A 9,069-nucleotide genomic window follows, 5' to 3' on the forward strand; every position below is an offset into this window, starting at 1 on the left:
CCACCACCACCCTGCTGCTTATCTCTGACCTCTCCCTACTCTTCTATACAATCTCAGCTGTGCTCTCTGAAAAGGCATGCTTGTTCCACATGTGTCTCCAGCCATTGATCCACTTGTGCTGATACAGCAGTTAATTAAAAGAGACAAGGCTCAAACTCCACCGAATTGTTTAAATAACTAGTTAGCAGTTAGAGGAGACAGACCTCCTAGCAACACGAAAGCTATTAGAATCTTGCAGAACGGCACACAAAAATGTACATGCACACCATGAAAGTAGTCTTTAAAAACAAGAAAAACAAAAATTCAACCCAACCCAACAGCTTGGGTTATGATCAAGCTTGTCGTGACTTGAGCAAGACATGTTTGGTTTTTTCTCTCCCGTCCAGCTAATCATTACCAATAAAACAACGGGACTCGAGGGTTTTTAGGGTCCATTGTTTGGCAGAGATGAGCATCTTTGTTTGTTTTCTCCATGGTGAATCCCCTGTGTGTGCTTGTGTGTGCCATGGCACTGCAACAACCTGGGTAATTACAGTGCAAACAAACTGGGCGCTAGGCCGAACAGAGCCCTGCTTTCTGGGGCTCATTGACTCCCTGGATGTGCTCAGAGTCGGATCAATCTCAGTTCTTCACTTCTGGTTGTGTAATGGAGGTTGCCACAAGCATCATTCATTAAACACAGACCGCTCATTTTAGGCAGAGAGCAGGCTGCTGTAAGGGTTACAGGAAAGGTTTTGTGAGTCAGCGTCCAATACAATGATCCAAACGATGCAATGATAGCACTGATTTGCTAATCAAGGCATTGGTCATCGAGTTTGATTGGCCAAAATGAATCCAGACGGCTCCTCCGACTGCCGACGACATGGAACACCCCAAACAGTGGTTGGTGTGTCAGCGCCTTAAAGGGGCATCGGAGCTCCTGGAGACACGGAGACACAAGGGAGGACAGCGGAGCCTGTTTCACTCCAGTTTGTGTGTGGCAGACATCCCGTGTCCTGTCATAACCTTTCCGACCACATGTTGTCTCTGAACAGCTGCCAGGCAACCATTTGTTTCTGTGTGCCTTGTGAGAGACTCAATTATTTCATGTTTTAAGGACCCCTCCACCTGTTGTTGCAAGAGTGCTGAATTGTCATGTTTTAAGGATATGCAAACCCATGATGTAGTTAAAAAGTTGTTTTCAGCCATTTTAATGCCTAGGCATTGCATTTGGCAGTCATATAGTCACTCTGAAACAGCATAAAACCATGCCAGGCAAGTTGTCACAAGCCCTATTATGACGGTTGTAACTAATCACTGCCAAACACCCAGGTTAGAAGAGTGAGTCGATGCTGAAAAGAAACAACAAATAGTAGGATTGCTTGGCACCACATCTCACTAAGCCGCCATAGAGAGAGAATTCCTCTCAAGTCGACACACACTTTATATAATCACAATGACCTCAACACAAGGATGATGTCACAGCTTGCCATACATCCTGTTTAACCAACAAACAACCATTTAACCAGCAAAGCCCTCTTTGCCCTGGTAACTAATGTTTCACCACCACACTGATAAACCTGCACTCTTTAATCAGCAGGCCAAAAACTTGAAAGCGTGAAGCTCTCCTGCCATTAAACCAGTGCATTGATCCAGCAGGAATAAAAGGACTTCTTATTAGCTTGTATAAAAGCATTCATAGTGCTATTGGTCTTGTTTAAGTTTGCAGGTCCCCTTTAAAAGTACACGGTTTAGTAATTTGTGCACTTTATTTGCCTTTCAAGGATTGTCTGCAATACGTGTTGTATTCTATTTAAGGTAAGACTATAACCTAAAGGAGCATAACTGTGTCCTTGAATGCCCAGGAATGTATATCTTATTCCTCCAATAGAGTTGCTAAGTAACATATGCATGAATGAATAATTTACAAAGCAATTATACTCAAATCAGTCGTCAGGGATCCTAAAGGCTCTTTCTTCAACATCATCATTAAGATGCATTCTGCTCATTATATTTTGGAGGATGATGATATTCACTCATTCCAAAGTTGGCAAGAGCAGTTTTGCCAGGAAAAAGTTGATCTAGCAATTTCACCTACAAATCTGCTTATTTAAAACAGGCTAATGGCTTTCCGAGTAAAACTCCAATTTCAAAGCAAACCATGTTCTATAGTTAGACATTTGCAAAAATCCTCCTTTCAGTTTTGCAGACAGTGAGATGGGGAAGCAGTAATGAGAAGCAGCCTTCTCAGCTACATTCTCTTCAGTAAAAGAGGTGAGACTGAGATCGAGGGAATCCTCACCTCACACAATCCCGACATTTTTCGGCACAACCTCCCAGCCATTACTCAATTATTAAAATAAGAAGCATTCATACATTGCGTTACCAATTCCAATCAAGATCTGCTTCACAACAGCTTAAGCAGTTTCTTCTCTCCTGCTGCCTCTCTTACAGTCAGTGATGATTCTCCCCTTGCTGCATTGCCCTGATGGGATGCTTTAAACGGCACTATTGTAGTTTATGGAGCTGTCAGATTCCATACACCATGTTGTTTTCAATTTAATAAAAGCAGTGCAATGTAAATAAGTGGGAGAAGAATGGGTTTAGAGTAGGGATGCATGATATATCGTCTCAATATTGTTATTGCGCTATCACGTTGCGCAAGATTATATTGAAAGTGTTGCGAGAAGTATGCAATATTTTTTTATTTTTTTTTATTGTTTCTAATATGTCCTGTTCTGTAGACATGCTCTTTATTTATTGCTTTTATACTATACAACCAGTAAAACATGTCCTTTTCTGTACAAATGATTGTTTATTATTTATTCAGGTTTTACCAGTCCAATATGACAGTCAGTTGAAAAAAACATTGTGTTGTAAGAAAACTTGTTTTATTTGTTATGAATCTATTTTGATGCATTTTCCCACAACCAATTTATGGGATTTTACATATGTTCAAAAATATCAAAATGAATATGGATATCGCATAGTCATGATCAATATCGCAATATTGCATTTTGTCAATATGATGCAACCCTTGTTCAGAGAATACTGCTTTATCACGGGGCTGATACGAGAAGCGTGACACAAAATAGTCTGATTAGGGTTTTTACTTCCATTACTAGTACACAAAGTCGCTCTAATCTTGCTCAGGGTGTTTTAAATTGAGGGGGGGGGGGCATACATGATGATACATGACATTTAAGTAGGAGAGTTCTTGTCAGTCTTAACATTGAGTGAAGGAGTGGGCACACCTGTCAGCAAGGTGAAATTTACTTTCATGTTTTGGGAAAAAGTACAGAAAATGTTGTTGGAAAGAAATAATGAGTTGCACATTGCTGGAGCTAAAGCATTCACGAGTTGAAAATGATACACCTATTTATCAAAAGCTTAATTGTCTATCAATATTGCCGCACTCAGGCAGGATCTGTCCTACTATGCATCTTGCATTAATTCACTGTGAACTTGTATAAACAAGGGTATAAACAATCAATACTTCCTAAATAGAGGTCAACCCCCCCCCCCCCCCCCCAGTCTTGATACTTTCCAGGGTGCAGTTCTGTCAAATTAAACTCTGCAAAGAAAACAAGGTAGAAAAAAATGTGCTATGGGAAGCTAACGATCTGTGTGCTCTTTCTCACTGTAATGAATGAAAATTTCCTCCAACAAAAGAAAGGTGGACACACACGAGGACACTCAGGTACGATATTAACATACGTACGCAATCATTCGCATTCAAGGTCGTCCTATTTTTAAGGTTCTCTGGCCTCCAGATTTAACTGACTCTGCACCTCATATTTGGTTTCTCCACTGTAATTTTGTTGCTCCTGTGTGATTTTCAATTTGCCAAGGTTTTATGTAAATTAAAATGTTAAAATGTGATAAAAATGAATAAAAGATTCTTTTCAAGACAATAGAAGCCCATAACAACACAAGCAGTATGCTGCAAAACTTAGTACTGCAACATGTAATGATTGCTATGGGGTGGGAAAAAGATATCAATTCTTTGTATGTATCGTGATATTTTGGAAAGATTTTAAAATCAATTCTTTTCCCCAGAATGTTTTTATAATTTTTTTTCCCAATGATTCACCTCAATATTTTCTGCTTATACATTACCGTTGATGGAAACTACCTCATATCCATTTCCAGCAGAACAGAGCGATGGCAGAAAAGGCAGAAAATACTTTACATGTTATGTACTTCTTTACAAATGAAATAAATGTCAGACTGACTGACTGTCATGTCAGTTTTTTGAAATGTCAAACGATATATCTGTGTTGTATAACTTTTATAAATGTAATTAATTGTGTTTTTGCCTGCCTCTTGGCCAGGACTCCCTTGAAAAAGAGGTTTTTAACCTCAACGGGACTTTCCTGGTTAAATAAAGGTTAAATAAAAAATAAAAAATTGTTTCTAGAAGTGTATTATTCAACTTTATTTAACTTTCAAATCACGAAAGAATCTAAGTAAGACAAAGCATATCATATCAGCCCTACTGGTTGCAGTGCTTGTCTTGGTGTGGCAGTGACAATCTGGTCTAGACAGCAGAACACCTCAATCTGGAAATGCTGTCACATAACTGTCACACATTCTTTGACAGATCTGGGCACAGCTGACCTTCATACAAGCCAAATGAGCCCAGTCTAATTTACACTGCTCATTTGGACCCAGCATTGCCACAGATTAGTTCTGCTGTCACAATATTAAGACCAATCCCATATCCACTACTATGAAAGGCTGTCCTGCTGGTGTCCTTCAGGTACTAAGAGCGGCCTCATCTGCCCTTCTGGTGGATGACGCCACCAGCCCGACATCCCAGAGATGAGAGGGGGTAACCAAGCGTCACCTCCATCCATCATCACATTACACACGTTGGCCTAGTTTATTGTCCTTTTCAGACTCGACTGGAGCCACGCTGGGCCACACAGAAACATGGGAAGCAGCTAATTAGTCTTTGCCAAAGCAGTAGTTTACCAGCCATTTACCACTTCGAGGGTGAAATCCCTTCCAGAGTACTAATGAGGACTTTGTCCATCACAATACTCTCATCCACTACAATGCAAAAGCATGTCTATAATAAACAGCAGCTTTCAGACGCATGTGGCCCCTCACTCTCAAGGATTTGAAGCTTTAAAATAACAACTGTACTGTTTACACAAACTTCCGCTGCACGATATGAGGAAAATATGGATAACATTGTTGAACATCTCAATATTACTTTATATTACTTGTGATAAATATACAGATATTAAAGTGTACTCAGTTCTGCATTTCTGCTGCTTTCATAACATTCTTTTATTGAATCCATTGAACATTGGGATTGAATATAAAAGGGAACCACTAGATAAAGAATAAAAGTTAAATTTTTAAGTGCAGTTTTCTACTTAGAGTGTTTCTACTCAGAGTTACTACGTTCTCTGCTTTACTGAGGAATTGGATGTGTAAATGTATTGGTCGTCTGAATTCTTCTTGTAACTCTGTCATTTCACATCTGATTGACCCGAGGTTCAGTGCTTTGCGATACCAGTCCCCCTTATGGGATTACTGGTATAGCTGTCTTATTTAATTGGTGTCGGTCTTGTGTATCTGTATCTTTGTTTTTGTTTTTACGGACCGTGAGTCTAATAATAAAGGCTATCTATCTACTGATATTTTCTTTCAACTAACACAAAACATCTCTGAGTGTCTTTTGCGATATGTTGCAGCCTTTGTGTCTTATGTGTTTATTGTGCCAGTTGATATTGCGATGATGAACATGGAGAAAGTTGGGGTCAGCCACATTTACCCAAATGCAAATAAAAAATACTAAAACTGAACCTACTCACATTCCCGGATTCCAGGTATTTTAACAACTGATGAACGTGAGAAACGTCAACGTGCTGCGCTAGATCTGTAATGTGATGGAGTCTGAGAGCAAAGAGAAATTAGATTAAGAAAGCACAGGGGAACCAGGACGAGCACTAGCATGTGTCTGGAGATCTAGCAGAGCCTATGAGGGAAGAGCAAAGAGAGTTTTTCTTCTGATGCTCATAAATCAGTTGGAAAGACCAAATTCACAGCTGTTCATGGGGCTCGTGTAAAAATACCTGCAGTAGGAGATGTTTTGCCATGAGATGTATAATTATTTTTATACTACAGTATTTCAACAATGTGCTTAACCATCTCACGGACCCGGCAACCTAACTATAATGGAAACAGTGAGAAGGGTGACAAAAACTCATTTAAGGGTGCAGCAGAACAACTGCAGCCCTCCGTCAGTGTAGAACGTCTACCAAGTCAGCCATACAACTCCCGGACCATAACAGACATTGGAAATTACTCTGGCCGCTGCTCACCAGGGTGATCGCCCCTTGAGCTGACAGGAGCTCTGTCAGAAACACAGTCACCAAAGCCATTAGCACTACATCATTGTAACTTGGATGACAGCACACACTTTGTAAGATGGTAAGACGATCCATGGCTGCCATGAGATGCCAGCAAAGGCACTAAAGCAAGAGTGGCATGGGTAAAAATAAGAGGTAAAGGTCTGTTTGCTCTTAAGTTTGAAGATTGGGATATGCATCTACATACAGGCGTGGCTCATTATGATCAAGCACCCAGTTACTCAACCAGACAAGTTCCAGACAAGTTCTAAATGAACTGTGAGGAAACAAAACGTTGACAGAGTCTCATTACCACCTTGTTGTAAGGTCAAGTTAGTTTTAAAAACCCATGAAATTCTTGGTGAGCATCTTGACAATTGAAGCACGCTGGCCAATGAAATAGCAGCAGTGTAAGCCACAAGTGCATAAGAGAGTTATATAAGAGAGTTGTTTCTTGTCACAACTTTGAATATAGTAGATAAAATGCAATACGCAGGGCGGCCTATAGCTCACTGAGTATGTGCGCTAGCCCCATGTTGGCTGAGTCTTGCAGCGGCTGGGGTTCGAATCCAGTCTGCGGCCCTTTGCTGCGTGTCATCACCCATCTCTCTCTCTCTCTCTCTCTCTCCCCCCTTCACGTGTCTATCCACTGTCTTTATCTAGTAAAGGGAAAACTCCCGAAAAAATAATCTTAAAAATACAATAAAAATTGCAATATGTAAGTATGATTGTGTACCAGCCAAGTTGTTCCGGGACCATTATCTATAAAGGAAGCATTCGCTTAAACTAGATAGTAAATGTTAATGTTCCCTATTTGGGAAACCTATCCTGTCACCGCTGCTTATTTCGCCAGCATCTCAATTTACTCACAATACTACTTTTTATATTACATGGAATGACAAGAGTGGTGGATGATTACACATCAGTCTGCTATTGTATTAATCAATTAATCAACAAGTAATAATATCTCTCAATGTTTTAACTTTCAGTGTCTTGTGTTGCTAATCAAATGATTAATTATTTATTATATGATTACTTTAAGTCCACCTTTTACCTTGTATCCTGAACGCCTGCCCACACACAAACAAATGAGAGCAAACAGCAGGGACACACCGCTTAACTAGCAAAACCAAGGATACAATGCTGAGGAAACATGGCCTCATCTCTGGTAAACGGTTCCCCATCCAGACACCACTATTACATCACAGCTTGTGCCAATTCAAGATTTTACTGGGCACTGATGTCCTCCAGGAGGGCAAATACTTCAAGGGAACTGCAGTCATTCTGTATCTGGACACTGGTCTAACTAAGATATGTTGCCACTGAAGAGAAGGGAGCTAACATTGCCTGCCCGCTGATACAGGATTGCTTGTCTGTCTATTTCCTGTTTCAGGGTTTTGGGTAATGTTTCTGAATTAATATCTGAATGATTATAGGTCCAGGAACAAAGTGCGAATTTGTGATGTTTCATTCAACATTTTTAATAGAAATAATTTCTGTTGTATAGTAGTATATTCCTGTTCCTTATTTTATCTCTTATATTATGCTATGTATTTTATATTATTATGTTATTAATTAAAAATGTGTTTGTTTATTTTCTGTACAGCACTTTGGTCAACTTTGGTTGTTGTAAAGCGCTTAACAAATAAAGTTGGTATGGTATGGTATGGTATTATGCTGGCAACTTGACAGTTCTCTCTTTTATGTGATCCTTTCCTAGGATCACATAAAATCCTTAATTTTTTTCTTGTATACGGCTCCACAGAATTAGCTCTATTTGTATTTTATTGTAAAGCAAAACACATTTTATAAAGCAGTTCATTCTTACTGAATAGCTGGTTTATGCATGTGCCACTTTACCTGAGAAAGTTTATACTGTATGGTGATGTGGAAAATGTAGGCAAGCCTAGACCAGTAACAGGAACATGGCATGGTATCTGAACTGGATGGAATATCCAGTGAAAATATCTGTCATTTTTGTAACTACACCTTTGACCGAATGAAATTCAAATGTATCACTTTGCCTCTGCAAAAAAACAATCAATTTTCTCACCAACTAAAGAAAGCCATCTAAATTGCACTTCGTGCCCATTAGAGTTGCCTCTGTGTACAGATACTAATCCACTATCAATGGAAAGATGGAACAGTGCAGCTGCGCCGCTGACCTGAAGATTATTAAGGTTCCTCTGCAGCAGACATGAAATGATAAGATCAGAGAACAGACATGAAAGTCATCATACACCTCTAATATCATAAACATTCAATCCAGCAGTAGCACTGAAAAGTCATCAAATTTTTTTTTTTCCCAAACAGGAGAGGACAAAACATCTGTCAATCAACAGACTCTAAAGGGAAGAAAAAAAATCATTAATTAGCCTTGACCACATGAAGCGAATGTGGGCAATGTGGCATAATCTATCTATATATCTATATAGATATATATCTATATAGATATATATCTATATAGATATACTGTATATCTATCTATCTATCTATCTATCTATCTATCTATCTATCTATCTATATATATATATATATATATATATATATATATATATAAATAAATAAATGTAATATCATACATAGATTTAGAAACTAGTTTGTCCCTTTAGGCTGGATTACATCAATGAAACTGCCTATGTGGACAGGTTTATCAATCATTTTATCACCTTTCTAACAAACAGCGACAAGCTGACTGACAGTCATTCTCTCTTATCACACCAAT

Source organism: Etheostoma cragini, chromosome 17 (genome assembly GCF_013103735.1).
Source record: "Etheostoma cragini isolate CJK2018 chromosome 17, CSU_Ecrag_1.0, whole genome shotgun sequence".
Classification (NCBI taxonomy): Eukaryota; Metazoa; Chordata; class Actinopteri; order Perciformes; family Percidae; genus Etheostoma; species Etheostoma cragini.